General features: G+C 40.1%; 1 long non-coding RNA gene across 2 annotated transcripts in view; it reads right to left on the bottom strand.

Moving 5' to 3' along the window:
* The window catches only part of LOC138815759 (uncharacterized), a 72,740-nt gene that overhangs the window by 6,534 nt on the left and 39,834 nt on the right, over positions 1 to 26,372 (bottom strand). Inside the window, exon 3 of one of the 2 annotated variants that reach the window (XR_011368454.1) lies at positions 403 to 1,082. The exons of the other annotated variant lie outside the window; for it this stretch is intronic. This is a non-coding gene — a long non-coding RNA (uncharacterized lncRNA). Of the gene's footprint in view, positions 1 to 402; positions 1,083 to 26,372 lie in introns of those variants that run through there. 2 annotated transcript variants of the gene reach the window in all.

Here is a 26,372-nt window from a genome sequence, read left to right as displayed (position 1 = left end):
AGTTGTGAATCTGGGTTCAAGGTTTGTAGAGGCTGTTAAGATTAGGTATTAGGTTCAGGGGTGATGGATTTGTGTCCCTTGGAGAGGTGTGGGCAGGTTTGTGGGTCTATCTGAGTGCAATGTTTTTTGTTTTTTTTTTTTTGTCGGTTGTGGGGCCTGAACTCTGGGCTTGGGCGTTGTCCCTCAGCTCTTCAGCTCAAGGCTAGTGCTCTACCCCTGAGTGCAATCTTTGGCACTGTGTCTGGCACATGTTATATCCAGGGACGCATGGTCGGGGCTTTTGGGCCCAGTTAGGCACAAACCGTGGTACTGTGGGCTGTCAGTGGCATTCTGCATAAGGATGTTCAGGCAGGCTTCAGGAGTGGTTGGGCATAGACACCCCCCCGGCTCAGTGGTGTCAATGAGGGCATTTTATGCAGAAAAACACAGATGGGTTTTGGGGAGCCGGCTGGTGCAGATCCCAGGTACTGTGGGTAGGAGTATCCTAAATAGGGATGCCCCAGAGGACTTTTTTTGGCTGTCTGGGCATAACCCTTAACATTGGGTGATGGTTTCTCACATAAGAGTGCACACAAGCTTTTGGGTCCCAGAGGCCAACGGTTGCCACCTGGAAATGTAATGGTAGGATTTGGGGTCTGGCAGGGTACAGACCTGTGGCACTCTGCTTCGCCTGTGGTATCTGCATGTATGGGATTGTAGAGGCTCCTGTGTCTGCTTTCTGGTGTTAAGAGTCCCACCAAGTCTGTCTTAGGGGACCTGCCAAGACTGGTCGAGTGTTAGAGGTCTCATAGAGATTGTTTACAGAGATAGAGGCCCGGCTGAGACCATTCCTGGGGTTAGAGGCCCTGCCAAGATCATTCCCCAAGCATGAGGCCCCACAGCCTCTGTTCCAGCATGAGGCGACCCACGGAGTTTGTTTCCAGGGTTAGAGGACCCACCAGACTTTTGTAGCTACCTCATAGCGTCATTTTGTCTCTGAAAATGGCATTCCTGGTACGTGAGGCTGTGGCTGCCTTATCCAGTTCTTAGATTCAACTTCTGGAACCCAAGTATATTGTTGCTGTCTGCTAGTGAGGTTGAATCTTAGTTGAGTTGAGGGTAGTAAAGGGAAAAAAAGAGGGAGGAAAGGAAAAGAAAAAAAATAGTTCTCTGGTCAGAGCCTGTACAGTTCAACCTTAGTGAATGCCTGCTTCAATTTCTGTATGTTTGTTTCCCCTCTTGTGGACTTAAATTTCAATCTTCCTGGTTGGTGCCAAATTCTGATTATTTCTACTTGTTAAATGTGGTCTCTTGAAGTGGAATTCTGTGCTAGAGGCTCAAGTTAATCCCTGTCACTAATCTGCCATCTTGATTCATCCTCTTGTTTTCTTATTTTTTAATTTTAACTTCAATGTGAATCTTCCTTTGCAAAGTCAAGTTGTTTTGACTAACTAGATTGGGTGAACAAAGACTTCACCATGCTTTCAAATTCTGAGCTACATCTTGAAAAATAACCCCATAATATTTTTCAGGAGCTCCATGGAAACGGCCAAGGTTAGCAGGAGGTAAAAGAAAGACTGGGAAGAATGAAAGAAGGGGAACCAGGTGAGAATGATGACTGAAGCATCTTAGAGAATTTAAATGTTAAGTATTATAAGGTCCCCAAGTACATGAAAACATAAAAGGGTTTATTGAATTTGGTGTTTACAAAGTCACATGGTTCCCTTTGCCAGCGAAGGCTCAATGCCAAAGTAAGCAAGGAAGCCTGTTTTCAATGGAGTGAGAAGTGAATAGATTATAAGAAAAGTGACACATCTTATTTCTTTGAGAAGGGTCCCTGAAAAGAGAGGAAGAGGAAGAGAAAGAAGAAGAAGAAGAAGAAGAAGAAGAAGAAGAAGAAGAAGAAGAAGAAGAAGAAGGAGAAGGAGAAGGAGAAGGAGAAGGAGAAGGAGAAGGAGAAGGAGAAGGAGAAGGAGAAGGAGAAGGAGAAGGAGAAGAAGGAGAAGAAGAAGAAGAAGAAGAAGAAGAAGAGAAGGAGGAGGAGGAGGAGGAGGAGGAGGAAGAAGAAGAAGAAGAAGAAGAAGAAGAAGAAGAAGAAGAAGAAGAAGAAGAAGAAGAAGAAGAAGAAGAAGAAGAAGAAGAAGAAGAAGAAAGAAGATGAGAAGGATGAGAGGGGGAGGAGAGAAGAGGAGGGGGAGGGGGACTGGGAAGTGGGAAAGGGGAAGAGGGGGAGAGGAAGGGAAGAAGAGGGGGGAGGAAGAGAAGGAAGAGGAAGAGAAAGAAAACAAGGAAGCTTACTACTTAGGGACCTTAATTTATTACTTTTTAATTAGCTAATACGTTAAGGATACTCTGCATAGCAGTGGAAAAGCAGAGTTTTTTAATTTGAGCAGAAGGCATTTGGTCTCCATTTGCTCATAATTTCACCCAATCCTTCTCTTCAGTACTCTAAAATTCTCTAAAAGAAAGCTTATCAACTGTAACCATGGGAGCAAGTGAGCAAGTGGTAAGTCCACTGAACTCATTTTGTCATTCCAGGTAGTAGTCTACACCTTGGCCACTGTGCTGTGATCACTGGCTTTCAAAAGCCTTTCATTTTTTCAATTTTCTTTCTTTTTTCTTTTTTTTTTTTTTGTAGGTTGTGTGGCTTGAATTCTGGGCCTGGGTACTCTCCCTCAGCTCTTCAGCTCAAGGCTAGCTCTCTACTATTTGAGCCACAGCACAACTTCTGGCTTTTTCTGCTTATGTGGAGCTGAAGAATTGAACTCAGGGCCTCATGCATGCAAGGCAAGCACTCTACCACTGAGCCACCTTCTCAGCCCCTTCAATTTTCTTTCATCCTTCAATTTTGTCCCTCTCTATAACCCTTGTCTCTCTCCCTCCTGCTTTCCTTCCTTTCTTTCTCTCCCCCCCTCCCTCCATCCTTCTCTCCCTTTTTTCCTTCCTTCCTTCCTTCCTTCGTTCCTTCCTTCATCTCTCCTAAAATTTCTTGTTTTGGTATGAAGTCGTACCCAAGCAATTAGCTATGCTAATTAATATGCCAATTAATAGTTGTAAGTGGTTGCATAGTATTCTGTGACATGGAAAAACCATTATTTAACCTAAAATCTTCTCTGTTTGGACATGGGGGTCTGTTTCAAGATAATTGTTCACCTTGCTACCTAAAATTTGTGTACAATGGTCATTTCCTGCAGATAAATTTCAAAAAGTGTCAATAAAATGGAGCCATGTGCATAAATGTAGGCCTATTTTTATGACTTTTGTTACACATTGCCACTATGTTTTCCTGGTAACTCAAATTATGAAACACAGAGAGAACATATGCACTGGCCTTTGAATGAAATACATTTATATAACACCAGAAAATGGAAAACCTGAAGCAATCAGCTGACATATTTGAGTATGAAACAGATTTGATTGTTTTTGTCATTATTTGAATAACCAAAGGCCTGTTCATTTTCCACTGATAGTGACAATGTGTAAAAATAAATTGAATTGCTTCAGACTTACAGTTGGATTTCTTTGCTTCCCAAACTGTGGTCATTGCACCAACTGGTCAGCTTGGGGTGAAAACACATCCCCCATGCAACAGGTAAGTTGTGCTGGGATTTAGAAACATGAGAATGAACTGAAGGATGGTTTAACTCACCAAATAAACAAGCATGGTGGATATGTAATTGGCAACCAGCCTCAGCACTTTAAACCTAACCTCAAGGAGAGAAGCTAAGAAAACCTCCCTCCAGTCTGTCATCTCCAGGGGTCCTACATCTGACTGCTTCTGGCCATGTCTGGTTCGCCAGGTTCTAAGATCATATTGAATAGCCTAAGGACAAAAATAATCCGAGAATCAGACGTAGGCATTTCAAAAATCAGTTTCTCCTCAGACAATTTTGCTGATTTCCTGGAAACATGTACAACTCTTAGACCATAGAAAGCCTGCCGTGACCCATGAATATAAACACATTACTAGGGGAAGTCCAACTTTATGTTGTTAACAAAAGACCCTTTTAAAAGTGTCTTGGTTTTCAAAATGCTGCCTTTTCCAAATTATATTTATACAGTGACATCAAACAAGAAGGCTCTTTGATAATCCCTTGACTATTTCGGGAAGGGTGGAGATGGGGAAGATGTGGGCGGGAGCCCTGTTTGGTCACAGCCACTTAGCTACTGCACTTTGATCAGTCTGCAGAGAAGGGGCAAGATCATTATTCTTCCAATCTATAGCCTCAGACTGAACCTTGTTAATAAGTCATGTCTCACCCACTCCATTAATGATCAGCAAATGACTGGAATTGTGGCCAGGAGGCCCAGACATCAGAACAGTATCAAATAACAGCTGACACTGTCAACTAAAAATAGTACTTTAGATGTAAATGAATGACTCAGACTTAATTTCCTAGGATAATACTGTGCATGGGAGGGTTGTTTTAATTTTTTTTCCCTTTTATGTGAGAAGAGGGCTTTATTGCAACCATCTGGGCAATGACTGCAGACTCAGCTCTGTGGGAGTTGGGTACTCTCCCATTTCCACCTCTAAGGCCCTAGGAACACCTGGCATGGTTGGCTTTCTAAGCACATCTGTCTGTTTGACCTTCTAGTCCAGGTCAACAACAAATGAAAGGATAGTTTAGGAAAATTGTCATTGTCCATTTCCAGAAACTTATCCATTTGTATCCTTCCCATCATTTTCCTTCTCCACAAGATGGGCATAATTGAAGGTTAACTAGTCAATGAAACATGACACAAGTTAAATAACTCAGGATAGCCATTGGAACAGATGACAAACTGAAGAAGAAACAAATATATCTTTCTAGGGTAGGCCCACACACAATGAATTTTTAAAGGTTGGCCAAATTGACCAGATAACTTTTTAAAAATAAAGTCTACAATGAAACATGTATGTGTTGCTCATTCTTAGGAGATACTTTTCACTGAATTCATTTATTCATATTTTATAATAAGATTGTCTTTTTGGTTTTGTTCATTTTAATGGATACTTATTACATGAAAGGCCAATGAAGGATGATTAAACTATATGTTCTCAAGAGCTATCTATCAAATGAGCACACTTGGGATTTAGATGGTTTTGTTTTATATGTGTGTGTGTGTGTGTGTGTGTGTGTGTGTGTGTGTGTGTGTCACAGTTCTGTTATTATAACAAATACCTGAAACAAATTAACTTATAGAGAGAAAAAAGTTATTTTGGCCTAGAATTGTAGGGGTTTCTGTCCATGGTCAAATGAAAGCATTGCTTTTGAGCAGTATATCAGAATGAGGAGCATGCAGGGCAGTAAAGCTACTCATTTCATGTCAGAATGAAGAAAGACATAGAAATGGTCTGGAGTCCTTCTGTCTTCTTCAAGAGCAAATCTTCCAATGATCTTAGGCTTCTCATTTGGACCCACCTCTGAAATGTTCTATAGAAGGTTCCACCATCTCCCAATATTAACACACTGAAGATTAAGCATTTAACACATAGGCCACTGGAGGACATTCCAAACCCAAACTGTAGCCATATATAAGTTTCTTCTCTCCCTGGACAACTCTCCACCCCACTGCATGATCTTGTTAAACTTAGAGAAAGTATTCTCTGTCCACATTGGGCTCCTCCCAAGATAATTTTATTCCTATGAAAGCAAGAAATAGAGTCTGAAGAAAATATTCTATGAGTCCGTTTTCTTTTTTTGGGGTCCGGTCATGGGGCCTGAACTCTGGGCCTGGGTGCTATCCCTCAGCTCTTCAGCTCAAGGCTAGCGCTCTACCACTTGAGCCACAGCACCACTTCCGGCTTTTTTCTTTTTGCTTATGTGGTGCTGAGGAATTGAACCTAGGGACTCAGGCATGCAAGGCAAGTGCTCTACCACTGAGCCACCTTCCCAGCCCTCTATGAGTCCGTTTTCTACAGGAGTCATAGGCCGGCAAATTGTTAAGAACCCCAAGGGGGACAGCACTGGTTGTGCATGTCAAACGTCCATGAGGGAGAGCTAGGTGGAACCCATGTGTGTGAGGTTCAGGGTGGAGACTGTGAGGCCTTGCGTGAATGTACTGAGCAGGAAATTCACAGCACTTTGGCTGCAGCCTCTTAACTTTGGGTGGAGGTGTGGGACACACACTTGAAGCTAACCCAAAGTTGATGCAGCAAACTGGTGGAACCAGAATTCAACATCAGGGTCCCCAACAAAACCTTACTAAGAAATTTCAATCTGTAGACCCTCAACTCAATCTAGATGCTTCATGCACCTGTGCTGGCCTTTTGCCATGAGCCTAAGTACTTTAAGAATGCGTTAGCCGTGCTAATAACACCATGATCTCAGTGACAGACATATGATTACACAGGTCAGTGAGCTGTGAAAAGCCTTTGTGAGTTCCAGAGGCTCTATATGTGGTAACAGGCAATTCCCTAGACAGGAGGTAAAACCCACCAGTTTATTTTTGTTCAAACTTTCTTTTCTTCCTCTTCCTCTCTTTTTCCTTTTCCCTCTTCCTCTTCCTCTCCCTCTTTTTCTCCCTCTCCTCTCAGTCCCTCTTCTGTCTCAACTAGGGCCTGAGAACTGTCATCATCCTCTACCTCTTTAGTCCCAATAATGTGTGTGTTTGCCAAATGGCTGGTCTCTGGAAACAAGATTGTCCACTCTCCTGACAATGCTGTCAGGAGATGTTGATGACTAGACAGAAACTGGATCTATGGGGCAATAGTAACTTGGGCAACTTTGGGGATTTAGTTATATAGCAAAATGTAAGGAAGGAGATGTGACCAAAATGGGACAAGAGACGTATGGGAAAAGAGTATATGGCCAAGGATGAACATCCCTGGAGGAGGAAACAAGGGAAGACATGAACAAAACAAGCCCAGAGCATCCTGTGAAGGTTAAGGAAGAGGTCCATAGCTCTGACTCACTCCTACAGCCTTTCCTTCAACTCTCTCGGGGGCTCTGGTCTTCTTACTCTGCCTTGAAACTACCTGCAGGCATGTCCTACTTTAAGGCCTTCGCACTAACTGCTGCATTATCCTCACCTTTGGTCCTCAGCTCCTCCCAGACCTGGGCCCCCTCCCATCCCTGGAGTTCCCACCATACAGCTGGGCCCTCCCTTTCTCTGCCCAGATCTACCTGCGCTCCCATCTACCTCACTTCCTACCCTTAGACCCCTCCTGCTACCTGGATAGCGATAGTGGCCATGTGCTCCTCTTGGGGGAAATATGGCTCCTTTAATAAACCTTACAATAATCTTTCTCCTGTGCCTGCCTGTCTGCCTCTATGTGATCCCCTGGGATGGATTGGGTGGGACCCTTCACTAACTACTCTTCTACCACCTCTCAGATTTCCACTGGATTCCTCTTACCTTCTTTGGATCTCTGCTTAGTTGACGAAATCTTCCTGAGCACTCTTTTCACACCAAAACTTCCCACTACATGTACCTTCTTTCCCCTTCTCTGCTCTACTAGGACCCCTTCCATTCTCTAGCATCTTTATTAGTAGTAAGGAATCCATTAAGTTGAATATAACTATTTAATAATTTCCTGTTCATAATTTATATAATGATCACATATATCATCATTATGTTTATATATATACATATGTGTGTGTGTATATATATATATACTATTTCATGGGGCTTGAACTCTGGGCCTAGGTGCTGTCCCTCAGCTCTTTGGCTCAAGGTGAGCACTCTACCCTTTCAGCCACAGTGCCACTTCCGGTTTTCTGGTGGTTTGTTGGAGATAAGTGTCTCACAGACTTTCCTGCCTGGCTGACTTTGAACTGCAGTTCTCAGATCTCAACCTCCTGAGTAGCTATGATTATAGGCATGAGCCACCAGCACCTGTCAATAATCATGTATATTTAATGTCTGCCTCCGTACTCTTAATCACATATGGACTTCATAAAGGCAGAGATCTTTGTTTTACTAATCTAAGTGGCTAGGTATAGAGAAAATATTATATGGCTTTGTTGAAATGAACAGTGCTAAGTAACTCTGAGAAGGCAAAGAGAATGGGACCAGAGAAGACCATTAGATGAATACTTCAGAAAATACTTGCAACCTTTTGAGAGCAGTTACAGGAGAATAGTATTGGGTAAGGTGGGAATTGTAGAGGAAGTGGAATCACCAAAGATCATAGTGACTATCAGAGTATGGATTCATATTTGGATTAAACCCAGAACCAGAAGTAATTGCAAGAAATCTTAATGATGATGGTACGGTAAGACAAATCTATAGCACATATCTTGTAGGCAATCATGACAGACAGTGATGAAATTGCAGAGTTCAGGCAAAACTGCCTTGGGTCCTTCATGTAATGATGTGTTGTTCTGTAAGGAAGATACACAGTGTTCAAGTACAGCTTATTTTAAGGCAATTTTATTTCTGTAAAATCCAAACCTACTGTTGTCAGAGTCAAGGGTGATAGATGTCAGATGGAGATAGGAAAGGAAAGGGAAGTGGGAAACTGAGAAAGCAGCTAAACAAAAAAACAGAGGAAGAAAACAGCAGGACTCAGACACCCCCCTACTGTGGAGAGGAGACAGGCTGGCCCGCCCCAGAGAAAATAGCAAGGTCCCAGGGCAGCAGAGGAGGAAAGGGCACAGGGAGGAGGCTGTGCTGGGGAGGAAGTTAAGACAGCCAGAGAACAACAAGCTCAATTATAGAAAGATCTTGCAGGAAGGGGATCTGCAGGAGGAGGGAGTGATTGGAACTTGAAACAACGAATAAGCCGAATAAGCCGGAAAGAGAAGAGGGAAAGAAAAAACCCTGAGGGCAGTCAAAGGCAGGATGAAATCCATCTCAAAAACATGACCCAAGAATAGGGGAATAAGCAAGACCACAAAAAGAGCTGAAGGAGAAACTGGAGAAACAAATCAGAAACAAATGAGAATGAAAACAAATGAATGTACCTTTTCTGTGAGAAACTAGGAAGTGTTCAAGCTTGTATGGAATTTGTTTGATCATGGGTCATTAATTCCTCCCACCGTGCAATGAACTTGCATATGTAATGAAGCCATCTCATGAGGGTCAAATGCAGAAAGGTGGGGCCTACAAATAGAAGGGGTGTCTGAGTTAAAGTCACATGATATTTGCCTAAAGATTCAGGAATGTTAGATCCTAGGGAACCTTGAAGGCAGACTCTCTATAGATGAGGTCCCATTTAAGGTGTCAGGATGGACAAGGAAATACCACGGTCCACTTGAAATGAAAAGGAGACAAGCTGTCATTAAGCCAAGTTCTTCACTAAGCAGATGGAAAGCAGGTATGAAAATGAAGCTCCCAAACTGTTTTTGCATGCAAGAAATTTCAACCATGCTCTCAGAAAAGAGATAGCTAGTCTGTAGGGACCATGAAAAAGGAGATAATCCATTGAAAAGTACCTATAGTCATAAATTCTATCAAGACCCTGTCTTTTAGAGGTATATTCCTTTAGCTTGCTGCCTGCAGGATGTCTGTTGTTCTCATGCCTTAATAAATCTTCACTTTCTCCTACTCTCTTATGTAAGAGAGTAAAAAAAAAAATCCTATAGCACTCCTTAGAAGCCCATTATCTAGTGGAATGTGGGAAAGATTCACAGCACATTTCCTATCTGAGGTATAGGGCTCAACCAATGAGCTAGACTAACACTATTTGTCTTGGCCAAGAAAATACCTCCTGTGTTTGCTATCAACAGAAGGTTGAGTGCAGGAGAAGCCAATATTTTTGAGAAGAAGAGGTCTGTGAAGGACTCAAGCTTACCTCATAACCCAGGTGCATCAGGAAATACCTGCCTCTGAGTAAAGCATTGTGTTCTGGAGGTTTGACATCCCCAGGTAAAGTATTCTAGGCCTAACCACAGGTCCCCACTGCCCCAGGTTTTGAGAAAACCATATCCTGTTATCGATAAGCCACCTGCCCCTGGTGTCATGACCTGTTCCTTTGAGTCATGATCTACTCCTGACCAGACTCAAAATAACCTGGGCCCCAGCCTCACCTCTTTGCACAACCTTTATCCCACAGAAAGGTTGCTTGCTTTTCGCTAATGTGCCTTAATAAACAGTCCTTGCCTGCTGAGATGCAGTCCTGTCTGTTCCTTTCTCCTCCAGTTTCCTAACAGTCTGCTTTTATCTTAGACCCTGGCAAGGGAATTTTTTGTAACAATAATCACACAAGAACAATGGTTAATATTTTAGCACAGTACATGTGTTGTATGGTCCATCCACATTATCTGCAGGTTCTCTTTTTACCCATTTGTTGAAATGTATTTGTGACACCACGGTACCTCCCTCTCCCTCCCCGCCATCAATACTTCTGCAGCATGCTGGTGGTCATTCAACACATCACTTCTTGAGGAAATACAGGTTAGGTCCCTGTGAGACTGTCTGCAACACTTTTGCCAACCAACTGTAAAACAGTACTCGTTTTATGTGTAAAACATCTGTGCAAAACATCTTATTAAATATATAGTATTAAATGATTAACAATAAACTCAGTGCAAAGAGCCCTATAACTCATGCCTAAAGGAAACTTTCTTTGCCTCATCATGGTTCGCTGTAAGGCATAGCACAGCCTGCTTGTACTTAGGAACCAATAGTGTTAGAAATAATTTGGGATGTTGGTATGTTGCATAGGAAAAAGGACACCAACCCAAAAGGAACTTGGCAAGGCTGCTTACTTCTGCAAAAGCATGCACCATCAGCCCATAATCTGGCAGGCAAGTTCAGAACAGACAGGCTGCTCCTTTTTTATCCCTAACCCAGCAGGCCCTGCCCCTCTATTCACACATTGGCTGAGCTCAGGTGCACAATCAGCAAAAGAATGTGGCTTAATTAACAGGATGTAATTACACTTCAAGGAGCTTCTAATAGGATGTCTTAATTAAAGGATATACGAAAGTAAAATGTAATTAGTAAGGGTCAAGCTACTTGGCCAAAGCAGGAACCCTTCCAGAAAACATTTTCCTCAAGATTAACAGAAACCAAGCAGACAACCTTGAAGATTTTCTCATAAATAGAAAACATCTCAGCAGTATCCTCTCAAAGCTAATCTATACAGTGAAATCACCATAAAAAAGCACATAAAACGAAAAGAGTGTGTCTGAATACATCACACACACCAAAGACCCTAGTTTAAAACATCAGAGCTGAAACAAGAAGGCAAAATGTTGCCTGCTTCCACATCAACTTGGAGCACACATGTGCATCAAAGGATGACTTTTCCTATGCTTTGTGTTTACCCAAGAGGGACCCCAAGAAATGATGGTTCAATATTGCCTCGTTCAGTATTTTAGATTGAACTTAACTACTGTACATTGTAAGAACTGACTATGTTATTTCATTTAATAGTTCCATTCTAGAAAATAATTCTAAAATGTCCATTTTACAAAAACACAGGCGTAGAGGCATTTTAGGCCTAAATAGGTTACATATTGTATTCAAAGTGAGTACCTTGGAGTTCTGGATCTTAGGATCTAGAGTTCTATTCAGCTCTGGATCTACAGCTTGTAGTGATGATGCTACCCTTGCGGGAAGGGGAAGAGGAGGGAATAGACTTGATTTGATCCTAGGAGATGCCTGGAAAAATTTTAGTAGGAATGTTCAATAGAACTACTAAATGTATGCCCGAAATGAAGCTGTTGCTCAACTGGTAGAGCGCTACCACTGAGCAAAAATGCTTAGGAACAGTACCCAAGCTCTGGGTTCAAGTCCAGAACTAGTTCACACAGACACACAAAACTACTAAATCTACAAAATTTAAGGTGAATTTAGTAAATTTAAATAAAACTACAACAATTGAAACCACAGGTAGAGAAAGAACCTTGAAAATGTGGTTGTTATTGTTGTTTTGACCTTCGTTTCTATTCCTGGGTGATGTGGCTTGAGGAAAACTCAGGGTTCCATGAGTATGTAATCATGCCCTGGTGACAATAAAATATAATACAAATATGTAGCACATTAGAAAAACACCAAGCTGAAAGCAGGAAATTCTTGTTCTTGTCTTAACTCTGCCAGTAACTTGCTGTCAGGATTTGAGAAAATTCCCTTCACAGCTCCACATCTTAGCTGTCTAACTTGTAAAGAGGCTGGTGAATGATCCCTTTGGCTCCAAGTTTTTCTACAGGAAAAACCGTACTACTCTCTCTGGCTCCTAACTGGGTGACTCTAAATTCTATGCCACCTTGGAATAGACTTGGCTTATGTTTTTTATCTTGGCCTAATTGCTACTGGTAACTTCTTTCACTCTCAAGGTTGTGCCAATTTGGACAATAAATTGTATGACTATTCTGTTCTTAACCAGCATTTGTTCATTGTGCCTTGGTTCAGTCAGATGCAAGACAATGCTTACACAAGTCATGACAGTGGACACTAGCTGGGGTTATCTTGTCCAGACACTGTGTGCTGTTGGTAACTGTTGGACACTTGGCTGTTACCTGCTACCAAATTCCTGGCCCATCTAGCCTGGTTCCTTTCTTGTACTTTGAGCCTTTACTATGAAGTGTCTTCCTGCCTAGGCTGAGAAACAGTGTTTTGCCTTTTGGCTCTCCTAAAAGAAAATATCAGCTATACTAAGAGGAAAAATATTTAATATAAAGAAAAAATACTTGGATTTAGTACCAGAAATTCAAAGACACAGTATATCTTAATAAAGTCATTTCATAGTTAGATTTGGTCTTTTTAAATCAGATTACTTATAATCATAATACAATTATATCAGTACAATTAAATATAACAGAATTTATTTGAAGATGTAGAATTAAAAGACTAGTTGAGAAGCAAGATGGCAAAACAAGAATATGTGACAGTTAGTTTAGATTCTTTTTAAATGGATTCTCATCCCTTGGTATCATATAAGAAAGTTACATCAATCACTATGTGTATATGAAAATATTGCCATATATATTCATAGATACAATTTTTTGAGGGTACATAGTACAAGTTGAGCTTGAACTCATGATCATCCAGCCTGAAATTGCATGTTTGCACCACCACCCAGAGCCGTGTCTTCACTATTGTATAAAGAACTATATTACTCATTCAAGCGTTATACAAATAAAGTATATAGTTACACCTTACTCTTATTCTTTTAGTAGTGTGTTATATAAACTATATTATGCAATGTTATATTTTAAATTTTCATAGCAAACATTTTTCCCCAGATAGTGAAAGAAAAATTTTAGCTTAGACCAAATAAAATAATCCTATATTTTTTAATGGCACTTGGGAAAGTAAACAGTCAATTAGTCTAATTCTCTAATCTGTGTTTTGGTTCAAGCTTCCCTTCCTTATCTTTCTGGGTAACCTTCAGCTAGCTATTCAACCCAAAAAAAATGTACCATGGGTAAGTTAATAATTGAAGAAACATGGCTGAATTGGTATTCTAATTCAACTACTGTTCATGTAGGTTACTCACAGGTGTGGAATAACAACTCTTTCCCAATAATAATTACTGCTTTCTGGAAAGAGCTTGGTTCAGGAAGATGAATGAAGAAAGAATTTGTAAGCTTAGTTGGCTAACTTTTCACTTAGAGTCCTTTGGAAGGACATGGAGATAGATAATTGACTAAGTAATCATATTTCCTGGAACTTGCCAACCAGAAACTGAAAGAGTCCTTGCTTTGACGTGCTAGAACAAAGATAACAAAGTAGCCCTGTGTCCCTCCACACAGCCAGGAAATGACCCTGGAAAGACCTAAGACTGACAGGGGCTCTGCTGGCCTATGCCCTAAAGAGGAAGAAACTATCACCAAGTTTTATCTGGTTCAGTTCAGAGTTTAAAATATCATCCACTGCCTGTGCCAGAGAGAGAGCAGGGGAGGGAACATGAGAGAGAGAGAGAGAGAGAGAGAGAGAGAGAGAGAGAGAGAGAGAGAGAGAGAGAGAGAGAGAGAGAGAGAGAGAGAGCAATTCGATTTCCAAGCAAACAGAAAAGGGCATTTTGTATTTAAAGACCTGTTGCTTTTTTACAGATTCAAGTTATCTGAAGTTGAAAAACTAAATGTTATAGGGCACTTACACTTTGTCTCTAAGACACACATTAAGTAAAAACCTTTTTACAATTTGGACATGTATGCTTAATCTGTATGCTGTGTGTAATTTTTTTATTTGGTTATTTAAAAAAGAAGAAAGAAAGAAAAAGAAAACAAATTCATCTTTGCCTGGTGTCTGGTTCAAGATATTTGACTTTTAAATGTTAACCTAAGAAAATAGAATGCGGTTGCTATTTGTTGAGCCTGGAACAATGGAATTTGCTCTATGTTTGTTTAGCTCATTGGAGCTACTGCCTTACCTGCCACCCATTATACTGCCTAACCACCTTCTTTGCCTACATGGACTATGACTATAGTTTCAGGTTATGATTATGTGTATAGTTTCACCCGTTCCCTACCCAAAATTTGGGGTGAAACACAAGTTATGCAGTGTCTAATTCAGATCTTGAACTACTGGACACTTACCAGGTCAATCTCAGAAACATACATCATTCTTGAAGCGAAGACATAAATCAAGGCAATCAAAATCCTAGCTTGAAACCTAGTAGTCCACAACTTTGAGGAATAATATGAGTGATCAGGAATACCTTGAGAACTCTGTTCCTGGGTCAATGATTCTTCGACCTTTCCTTTTAGAGTTTCTATTATGTGTTAGTGTGTTGAGGGCCAGGTCAGGTGAACAATCTTGGTGGGGAGTGGAGTCTGTACATGTTCCTTGCCCCTGAATAGTATGAGAAGTGCTAGGAATCTTAGAGACATTTTACCTTCATAATCAGCATTTTTTCATAGTTAGAAACAAACTAAACAATTTCAATAATTCTCTTTTGCAGAAGTCAAGAAAGAAAAGGAGAGTATGATAAAATACTCCAGATGGTTAATGGATTGTGACATTCACCTAAATGTGAGGGAAGGCTGGGAACTGAAAACATCTTGCAGAGAAATAGTAAAAGCAATTCCTCTCAAATATTTTAAATGAGAAGAGTGATCTTTTTGAGTCACAAAAGTCATACTAAGCAAAGAACTGACTGGGAAAAAAATCCACTGAAGGAATTTAATGAGTTGGATAGGTAATTTCCTAAGGGAGAGGAAATGATCACTTTTGAGAAATCCTAGGAAGAAAAACATATATTTTGACTAGGTCTCTTTTTTTCTCTCCCTGTATGATCTGGCAGTCAAAAGGAAGATAATAATAAGGAGAAAAAAATAGTCCAAAGCTTTCCAAGAAATAGTCAAACAGCTCTCCTTCAGGAAAGGATGAGACTCTGAGACTGAGCAGATGACAACATGAATTCGTGGTCTTCCTGCTAGGAAGGTGAACAATGGAGTTAATTTTGCCCCTAGCCACTGGAGGGGCCATATGATGAGAAGAGTCAAGTTGATTCTCAAAAATGCTTGGGGCGGGGAAGGAAAGAAGGCCAATTCTATCTTCAACTAGATGTTCATGCATTGACTTCTAACCGTTGAAAGGTGATAAAGAGATCATATTACAGTAAGCACATTCCTTCAAACTTTATTCTGTGTTATATTGTGTCTTATATATGTAAATGATTTAATATAAAAGTGAAATTAAGGTTGGGTGGCTAGTGGCTCACACTTGTAGTTCTAGCAGCTTAAGTGGCTGAGATCTGAGGATTGCAGTTCAAAGCCAGCCCAAGCAGGAAAGTCTGTGAGACTCTCCAATTAACCACTAAAAAAAAAAAAAAAAAAAAAAAAAAAAAAAAGCCAGAAGTAGAGTTGTGGCTCAAATGATAGAGCACTAGCCTTGAGCACAAAAGCTCAGGCACAGTGTCCAGGCCCTGGCTTCAAGCCCCAGGTCTGGCACACACACACACACACACACACACACACACACACACACACACACACACACACACACACACACACACACACACACACACACACTTAAAATTAAATGAAATTGCCTGTAATCCCAGCAATTTGAGAAGTGGAAATCAGAAGATTATTGTTCAAAGCCAACCCTGATAAGGGGTGTTCCTGAGACTCCATCTAAACCAAGCATTAGATGAAATGACTGGTGACTATCATCCTAGTGACAGAGGAAGCAGTGACTGGATGCAGTAATGTGCATCTGTCAACCTAGTGACACAGGGAAGCATAAGTAGGAGGATCACAGCCCAGGCTGCCCTTGGCAAACAAGTGAAACCCTACCTCAAAGAAACAAAACAAAAATACAAAATGGGTCTGGAGGTATGAGTCAAGTGGTAAGTGTACTTGTCTGACACAGGGCTCTGAGTTCAATTCCCTAGTACCACAAAAAAAGAGAAGGAAAAATTATTGAGAACTTTTTATTTGAAAAAAAAAAGTAACTATTTTCCTGCTTCTTTCAGTTTTCCTAGTCAACTACTTATAGCAGACACCTGTGTTTACATGGTCTCACATACTATAATTAGTGTGTTTGTTTAAAATAACTAATAAGCCTCCACAGGCTTGGCTTAGAATACTTGTGGAGTTATTGTTGTTGTGGTTTGTTTGTTTTTGGTCAGCCATGGGGCTAGAACTTAGGGTCTGGGCTGTGTCCCTGAGCTTTAATGTTCAAGGCCGGTGCTCTAGCATTTGAGCCACAGTTTCACTTCCAGTTTTGGGGATAAGAGTCTCATAGGCTTTCCTGCCTGGGTTGGCTTTGAACTGCAACCCTCAGATCTCAGCCTCCTGAGTAGCTAGGATTACAGATGTGAGTCACTGGCACTAGGTAAGGATACTTGTACCTGTTAAGAGATGACAACCATTAAGCCCTAGACATAACAGACACCCCCTCATATCATGAGGGAAGAATGTAAGTTTTGGAGCAAGAGGGATATGGGCTCAAATTCCAGCTTCAGAATAACCAGCTATGTTATCTGTAATCACTGTGAGCTTGCTTTTCCCACCTGTAGGAACTATAATTCCCTAGCTACTATAGTGTTGTAAGATTCTATATCACACAGTTGAAGTGCTAACAGTGCCAGAGTACTTTAGACTCAGATAACATTCATTGCCTTTCCAATTCACTCTAAGACCACTCACACTTAGAGAAATATAGGTATTGTTATAAGGAGTATTTTCAATCTGGCTGTTTTAAAGGCTGACTGATACTCTAAATATGAAGCCAGAATCTATCATCCTTGGAAATGGTTTCAGAATGGCATGACTGGATATGTAGGTACACACTTGCAATCCCAACACTCAAAAGAGCGAGGCAGAGGATCGTGAATTTAATGCCATCCTGGGGTGCAAAAGAAAAAAATGACATAATTTCTGAGTAAATAAATACCTTTGTTGTTCAAGAGTACTTATTTTGGTTTTTGAAATGCTTTTGGTCTCACATTTGATGACCAAGTGTTCAGGTTTGCTTCATAGTGAGAGAGCTTCTGGAATGTGGGGCTCTCCATCCTAAACCTGGGAAAGTCCCAGGCAAACCAGGGTACGTTACTCACCCTGGTTCCACCTCCAGGGATCCAACAACAACTGGGAATCCCAGGGTGGAAACTTCAGACCAGCAGCACCAGCTTTACCTACAAACTTGTTAAAGATAGGATTTCTTGGGTCCAAACCCAGACCTATTGAGTCACACACCCTGGGGACTATTCCCCATCTTGCATCTTTGTGAGATGTCACGCAATCAGTATTGGGGCTGGGACTAGAGGAGGAAGTATATCGGCAGGGTGGGTTAATACCCTGGAAGGAAACACCCTGCTGTCTCTCTACTTAAAACCTTCTTAGTTTCCCACCAACCACACCAACTCTGTTTCTCCAGGAAGACTTTAATTACCTTAACAAAGCAAACTGAGAAACTTTGCATAATACCTGACACCGATATAAGACTTCACATATCTGAATTTCTAGAAATTGTTCATGCTATTTCATAATAGTGAAATCTCCTCCATATAACCATCTCAGTGTCTCATAGGGTTTTTCTCAGAGAAAGCCACCTTTTTGTAGGGAGTAGGAAAGGCAAAAGGGACAACAAGATCATATCGTGATCAGTATAAATGATTAGCAGAACAAGTGAGAGGTCATTAAATTCCAATTGCTATTATTTCTCTGCTGAGAGTTATCAGCTAGCAGTAGATAATCAAGGAGCTAAGACTTAGTTGTTTTTCATCAATTGCCTTCATTTTTGGACAAAAAAAAGTGTGACATAAGTATCTATTACCAGAAGATCGATCATAAATCCTGATTTTCCTAATAAGACTGATCTGTGAACTACTTTTCTAGCAAGTGTGACCTTTCTTTAACCAGAGAGCTTCATCAGGTAGTACATTCCTTTTTTTTTTAAATCCATCACAAGGACCTAGAGTCAAGTCCTTTCTTGTTAAACCAAAGAAACACAAATCTAAGTGTTGTTGCCAGGATATTTTTTACTTCTATCACAGTTGAAAGCAAGCACAGTTTCTCTTACATTACATTTGTAATGTTGTATACAGTACTGAAATATTTTTAGTTTTAAACCGTGAAAATCTTAAATCAATTTCACTCTACAAGAAATATGACTTTAACAGTTGTACACTTACTTACATGTTATAATAAGTATGTCTGATTTTCCAGACAAGCGATGTTCAATGGCATTTCAGTGGCATTGCTTGCCTTAGCAAGTGGGTTCAATTAGATCTGAAAAGCAGTCATTACAAAGGTAGTGGGTAACTTATCTACTATCACATGTTGTTTCCAATTAAAGATCACTTGTTCACAACACTATAAGCTAAACCACATCTCAAACACTGTACATCGAAAATTCCCATGGATTGTTAAAATTTTTTAAATAAGAGAAAGAAAAGAGAAAACAGTATTAGTAGCATATTGAATTTGTTTCAAATCACCCAAAGCAGCCTGAAATTTATGGTAATTATAACCCTTTATGCCATTATAAGAAGGCTAGCCTGGTCAGTCTTCTGTTACTACAACTATCTGAGATAAACTGACTTAAAAAAAAAAAAAAGAAAGAAAGAAAGAAAAATTTGAGGCATGGTGACTCACACCTGTAATCCCATTTATTCAAAGCAAAGATCATATGACAGCAGTTTGAGTCCAACCCAGGCAAAAAGTTAAGAGAGCCTCATCTCACTAGTTGAATGGTATAGTAGACACCATCCCAACTGGCTGGGAATGAAGCCCTGGGTTTGATTCCTCAGTACCACAGACACAGAAAAAACTGGAAGTGGTGCTATGGTTCAAGTGGTAGAGCACCAGTCTTGAGCACAGAGAGGCTCAGGGACACAGCCCAGGCCCTGAGTTCAAGCCCCAGGACCAGCAAAAGAGAAAAGAAAGGAAAAGTTAGACACTTAGTTGGACACATCTCAGCTATCCAGGAGGCATAGGGTAGAGGATCACAGTCTAAGATTTGGGGAGATTGTTTTGGAGGAGATTATAGAGGTTGCATTCAGTGACCAACTGTCTCCATTGCTTTGAGTCTGTAGCAACAGAATACATTATGACCAGAGCAGCTGGCAGAACCACCTTTTCCCTCAGAGGAACCAGAAGTGAAAAAAAGAGAGGAAGAAGGGGGCGGAGAGGAAGAGTCTTGAGTCTCACAATCTCCTATGTGTGTACGTCTTTAATGACCTAACTTATTCTCATTAGGCCTTACCTGTCAAAGGCTCCATCACCTCCCAATAATGTCAGCATCTGGAGACCAAGTCTTTAACACGTAGATCTTTGGGGGACACTTAACCATGGAGTACATTATCACTGAGTTAGAGACACTTAAAGCAAAGCTAGTGAGTACAAATGGGTGGAATTTAGGGCTTTGCTTCTGTTTGATTTCACATTTTTCTGACTTAAAAGCTATTGAGAAACAGGAAAAGGCCATATATTTGTGCCTCTTCCTAACAAGCAGTGTTGAGTTGGGGAAACAAAGGTAGACATCGGAAAGAGTCTGAAAGACTCACAACCTGCCAGTTTAGCATCTCCTCATTAGCAAACTCATCTTCATCCATTCAGAGTGTATGGGGCTTGATATTTGACACCTTGACATATACCAAGGAATAATAGGCTTTGTGTATTCCTTATTCAAGGGGTTCTATCAGGGAAAGTATACAGAAGTATGGTCACAGTAGTTAGGCCTGCCTTGGCCAAGGAAATCACAAGAGCATAGTGTGTAATCCAGCTGTCATGATCTGCACTTTGAGGTTAGCTCTTCCTGAGTGCAGTGTCAAACACCTGTTTGTCACTTTTACTTCTAAAAGGAAGATGAGTTTAGGTCTCATCTCTCAGCTGGTTGTTTTCTTGTGCTATCTTTCTACATGAGAAGACACTGATTATTCACCCCATTGGAACACTATCCTCTCACCCCCGGTGTTTGAGGTTTTGGCTCTTATATCAAAACAATGAGAGAAGTGAATAATGAAATATGGAAGATACTGTATTGGTTTAAATCTGATGGTATTTTGTCATTTTCTCCCCTTCTCTAATTGACATGGCATATGATAGGGTACACTGAATTGAAGCCAAAATAATAACCTTGAATTCTTCAAGGCTTAACTTTCTTTACACATCAACTTCCTCCTGTGTGGCTTCCAAGAGTCTAATTCCTACAATTAAAACCATAGAATTAAAAAGATTGTATCCAGATTCATTGTTCCAATAAATTTTAAAAATTTAAGCTACAAAAACCATGATGTTCAGAAGACTCCAACCCAGTAAGACTATTTATTTACATATATTTAGTTTTATTGCTAATTTCGATGAAGATTAGGAAATAAAAAGTTAATGTTTGCAACAAGGGGAAAGATGTATTTCTTTAATAAAAGCAATTCATAAATTTGGATTCTAAGAAGAGGGAAGAAAGCTAACAATTATTAAATGCGTACGAGGTAAACATAATTTACATATTATTTTCATTTAGCTATTAGAACAGAACTGTGAAATGACTATTGTTTTTTCTACTTTGAAGTTAAGGAAACTGCAACCCAGAGAAGTTGAGAAACAGAAACAAAGTCATACAATTAATAAACAAAGAAATTGAATTTGAAACCAGATTTGTATGCTTCCAAAAATGCTCATTCTTTTTATTTGTTATTTTTGTGCTAGTACTGGGACTTGATCTCATAGCTTTTCATTCTTGCTTGGCTCTTTTGCTCATGGCTAGCACTCTACCACCTGAGCCCCATTTCCATTAATTGCACAAAGGAGTCTAATATTTATTTGTCCAGTCTGGCTTCTAACCAAGATCCTCAGGTCTCAGCTTCTCCATTAGCTAGGATTACAAATGTCAGCCGTCAGTGGCTGGCTGTCACTGTCATCTTTTGGAGGAGTCTAATTAAAAAATACGCTCTGAATCATCTCCTGAGTTTGAACTCTACTGAGAAATAAGACAGAAGAGACAGAGTCCAAAGTAGTCATTTTTCTGTAAGAATGACTAGAAAATATAACTTCACACGTGTGGCTTAAAAGGCTTCCCATATTTCACAGGAAAAGCAGAAATCCATGAGTCACTGGTTCCCAGCTCGGGACCTCCTCTGGGCCTGCCCTCTTGGGGAAAAGGACTACTCCAAAAGCTTTCCCACATGAACAAAGCGAACATAACTGTGAGAAGGAGAAACAGAGGCAGAGCCCAGTTGTCTGGTTCTTCTTCCAAGAGGTACATGGAACAGTCCTCTGAGGAGAAGTAAAGGGAATGGGTCAGTGCAGGAGTCCCTCCCTTCCTGTCCTTCTTAGGGAGTAGAAACATCCCATCTAAGGAAAGGGGAATAAAATGGCACTACCCAGGAGCTGCAGCTGATTTGCTGATGTTAAATTGTGCCAGGAGAGAATATTTTGGTTTTTCTTGCCCATTCTAGGCAAGGCAGAATAGCTTGTCACCTAAAGGCACAGGGTCTGATGTCTAGAGTTGGATTGTTCTATTCGATCGACCAGTGTTAAGAATGTAAGCAAGTCTTTAAATTTTCCTTTAACCTTGTTTCTCAATCATGCATTAAAAGTAGGGGGTCATTATGAAGACAATGTCTGACCGAGCATGTGCTTCACATGTTAGTTTGCTGTTCTCTTGGACATCATTTCTTCAAAGTAAAAGGACGAACTAAGTAATCACCAAGACAAGGTTAAGCTTTAAGAAAGAAATATTTGGTTTCAGTTGCATACTTTAAGATGGACAAGAAATGAGGTAATGACTTCTTTGGAAGGCAGAAGAAAGGTGAACTCTGAGTAGGAATCTATGGGCTGATTTGTGTTTCTAAAATTCGTATGATAAAGTTCTAACCCCAGTACCAGAACAGACAACTAGGGCCTCTAAAGAGGCTGCTCAATGGCGAATAAGGATATTTCAATGGCCCTAATCCAGTATGACTGATGTCTTTATAAGGGTAAGAGATGAAGGAGGTTCAATTACAGAGAAAAGGTTGTGTGAAGACTCAGCAGGAAGGTAGATATCTATAATCAAAGACTCAGAGGAAAGCCATCCTGCCCACACCTGGGTATATAGCCTCCTGAATTGTAAGAAAATAGATTTTTCTTAAGTTACCTATGGCAACCTCAGCAAACCAATACACACACACTCCAAAAAATATATCATCTACATTCTCCCACTTTTATGTTATAATTGCTTCCTCTTTTCTTTTGCCTTCTTTTCTCAGCTCTTCTCCTCTCATTTTGTCCTACCCTCCTTTCTTTTTTTCCATTTCCTTTTCTAAGAAACTGAATTGCAGAGTTGATGAAAAGTTTAGTTCATCTAGTACAGAAAAATAATTGTCCTAAAGTATTCCTTTCAGGATTTCTTATTGGTCTAAATGGAACTTATCACTCTGAAAGAAACAAACTAAAATCAAAATTAAAAAGGAAAAGGAAATTAAAAGGGAGAGAAACTAAAAAAGGAAACTTTTCTCTAATTCTTTTTGGCAGTACTTGCATTTGAACTCTCATGTTTGCAAGTACTCTACTGCTTGATCCACACCACAGCCTAGAGAAAAGTTTTAATAGCTATATTTTGTTTCCTAATGTGGAACATCCTTGTTCCAGATAAACTAAGATAAACCAAGCTGAGCACACATAATTTTTCACTGGCCAGCACTAATGCTCTTCAAATAAAGAGTTCAAAGCAGTCATGCTATCACGGTGGCAGTATGGGTCTTCACTATAGTCAGGATTGGGGTCTGCTTCCCTCTGAAATTCGTTCCTTTTGGAGACAAACATTAAACTTGACTATTGAAAGTAATTCTGTCTGATTATCATATAGAAAAACAGGTACAATTTCACTGTTCTATAAAAATAAATGACCAAACATGACCTCCTTGTTTCAGGAAATCATACCTTTCTTAGTTTCTTAGGGATACAAGTATGATAAAGAGGAAGCAATTAATATTTTATTCCCTGTCTATCAAGGATGCAAAGGAAAAAGAACATTTCATGAGTAACTTCATAAAATTTAATGTATGTCAGGTGCTTTGTGTATGTCTTCTCAGTCAACAATGACTTGATATAGAGGACATTTAAACACTCATTTTGAAATGAGAACACCATGTAACATTTAACATTGTTAAAATATTACAGTCAAGCTGGGCATTGGTGGTTCATGCCTGTAATCCTAGCTGCTAAGGAGGCTGAGATGTGAGGATCACTGTTCGAAGCCAGCCCAGACAGGAAAATCCATGAGACTCTTATCTCCAATAAACCACTCAGAAAACCAGAAGTGGTGCTGTGGCTGGTGGTGGAGCACTCGCCTTGAGCTGAAGAGCGTGGGGACAGTGTCCAAGCCCAGAGTTTAAGCCCCATGACTGATCCTTCCTCCCCCTCCCCACAAATATTACAATCAGGCAATCAGGAACTGATAGAGGCAAGATGTGAATGTAAAAGAGTATTCCTCAAGCAGAACGGAAGCTTGGTTTTACTATTGAAATTGAATTTTCCCCAGTGAATACTTTTCTACAATCAGAAATTGAACTATTTGCCAAATATTGGGCTGGACTCAGAGGCCCTGTGCTTATATGTGCTAATGTAGCTGTGCAGACTGCTGATGTGGTATTGAGGTTCCTCTATCCCTGCTTACCCCTGCGGACTGTTCTTCAGTTTGTAGCTTTAATGATGTATTCGAAGTCGATCAGTGTTCATCAAGCGTTAGCTTTCCTCACTGCTGTAGAAGCTGTATTCCCTCTTGAAGAGAGCTGAACCATCTCTGGTCACTGTATACTAATACTCTGACATTCTAAAATCACTGTTACATGGTCATACTTCTTCTGAAATTTCTAGGGGAAAACCCCTTTCTTCTTGCTTGTGGTTTCTCTGGCATTCCCTATAGCTACTTTAGCTCTTGTCCTCAGAAGCTCTGTCTTTTCTCTAGTGAAGGATGGCCATCATCTGATTTAGGGACCACTCTAATCCAATATAACCCCATTTTATTGTACTTGTCTGCAGAGGAGTTATTTCCCCAAAGGGGTCACATTCTGAGCTTGTGCATAGACATGAACTTGGGGGCATGAGGAAGGGCAGTGTTCAACCTAGTTTACTCATGGACCTTGCTGACACTCTTTCTGCCCAACCAACCATCTGGTATCACCAGGTGGTGACAGTGCTGAAAGCAACAAATTGTCTTTGATTACAAACTGCTTCAGACAGACCCCGGAATCCACATGAACATGAAGGAATCATTCCTTACCCTGGAAGTCACAGCACAGATTTGCTGGGCTCCCTAGCTTTAAAGGGTAGAACATAATGTTATAATGTCTGATATTGGCTCATTATGATTTAAAGCAATAGAAAAAATACCTTAACAATGTTGAAAACAAGGCACAAAATTGGTATGGCAGCCAGAGAAGAACACATCAGTATAAAAGATAATAGAAGTAGCTTTTTAAAAGCTGCCTTGACAAAAAAGATAATGAATTGTAAATTGTGCTTGCCAAAATACAGCGCTCACAGTCCATCATGTACCTGATATTTTTTCCAAGCTGAAAATGAATCAGCTTGGGGGTTGAAGTGACTTCAAAGAGTTTTAAAAACATGAAGTTACATCTAAATTGTAGCAGTTCAGTTCCGCCCACCACCCATACACAATGCCAACTGAAATTCTGACAAGCTAGCCAATTCATTTCCAAAGATGGAATCAAGATTTTGTACTCTGACATATAATAGTCAAGTTACATTGGAGAGAAATCAAGGACATGTTGCCTTTCATCTTCTTTTCCTCAAAGTAGATTAACAGCTCAAAACAGCAGTCACAATAACAGGGAGTAGATTAGGAATCTGGACTGATAAACATCACATCACTTAATTGAGCCTTAAGAAGCTTGCTGGATAAAATTGCACAATGGCCTTAGAACCTCTCACTAAAAGTCTGCATTTGAAAGTGATTACACTACTTTTCCTATAGTTTATTTACCCACAGGGGTAAAAGAGCTCAGAATGTAGAGGGAATTGAACTGAACCTGTCTCTTTTAAATCTGGAGAATTGAAAAGAGCTATAAGAGGCAGATATTGTCTCTTATTGCAGATATTGCAGAAAAATTTGAAAGCCATGTTGAAATTCCACAAGCTCTTGGACCATTAGAGTTTATCTAGCTAACTTAATAGTGCCTTGATATTTTTCAGAACGCAACCAAAGGGATTAGTAAACTGATGGACCTGAGAGTCAGACAGATTTGTGTGTCCCTTTTATGCCTCTGTGGGTAAAGAAGTTCATTCCCCTACATTTCAACATTCAATCATATCCAAATAGAGGCTTCTATTACATAGAATTGTTGTTATAGTCTTGTAGAAGATAATACATTGAAAATATGAAGTGTTCAGTGAATGTTAACAATGCCTAAAACTCTTTTCTGACATGTTTTACTTTGCCTTTGGAACATACAGACTACGTTCTAATGACTGGGTTAACTCAACTGCAATTGAGTTACCTCTGCAGTCAAGTTTTCATTCTACAAGGTTTAGATATTATGTTCAAGAGTTTGTGTTCCTATCTGTTAGATCTCATCTATTGTGGAATGGGAAGAGGAAATAATCTAGAGCTCACAGAGCTAAACTAGAGTTGAGATGCTGCCATCAATCATTCCAACCTATTCATCTGTAAAATAGAATCCCCACTACTTCCAGGATTCTAGGCCTTTAGCCATGTGTAATAAATGACAGATAAGCCTATATAGAGAAGAGATGAAGAGGCTATGGAACTGAAATAGAGATAGTCAGTAGTCTCTTTTCTAAAGAAACAAGGAGGACAAAGGAAAAGAAGAAAAGAAAGGATGGAAGAAAAAAGTAAAAAAAAAAAAGTATGGAGCCAGTGTTCTTTCTCTGTCTGGTTACATAATTGATAGACAACAGCTGAACCGTTGTAACCTGAATGATGGCTCAGAGATAGGGCCATGCTCAACTAGTCTGTATGAAGAACCTTACAAAGTCAGTATCATTGTGTTCTGCCTTCCCAAGAATTAATTTTTGTAGATGCCAAGTTTTTCCTAAAGAGTCAAGGGGGCATCAGAATGAAAACAAGAAAAGACAGAAAGTATATGAAAATCGGAGAAACAA

The sequence above is a fragment of the Dipodomys merriami genome, unplaced genomic scaffold, assembly GCF_024711535.1.
Source record: "Dipodomys merriami isolate MVZ:Mamm:240054 unplaced genomic scaffold, mDipMer1.0.p SCAF_667, whole genome shotgun sequence".
Taxonomy (NCBI): Eukaryota; Metazoa; Chordata; class Mammalia; order Rodentia; family Heteromyidae; genus Dipodomys; species Dipodomys merriami.
This window is presented reverse-complemented; position numbering and strand designations above follow the sequence as displayed.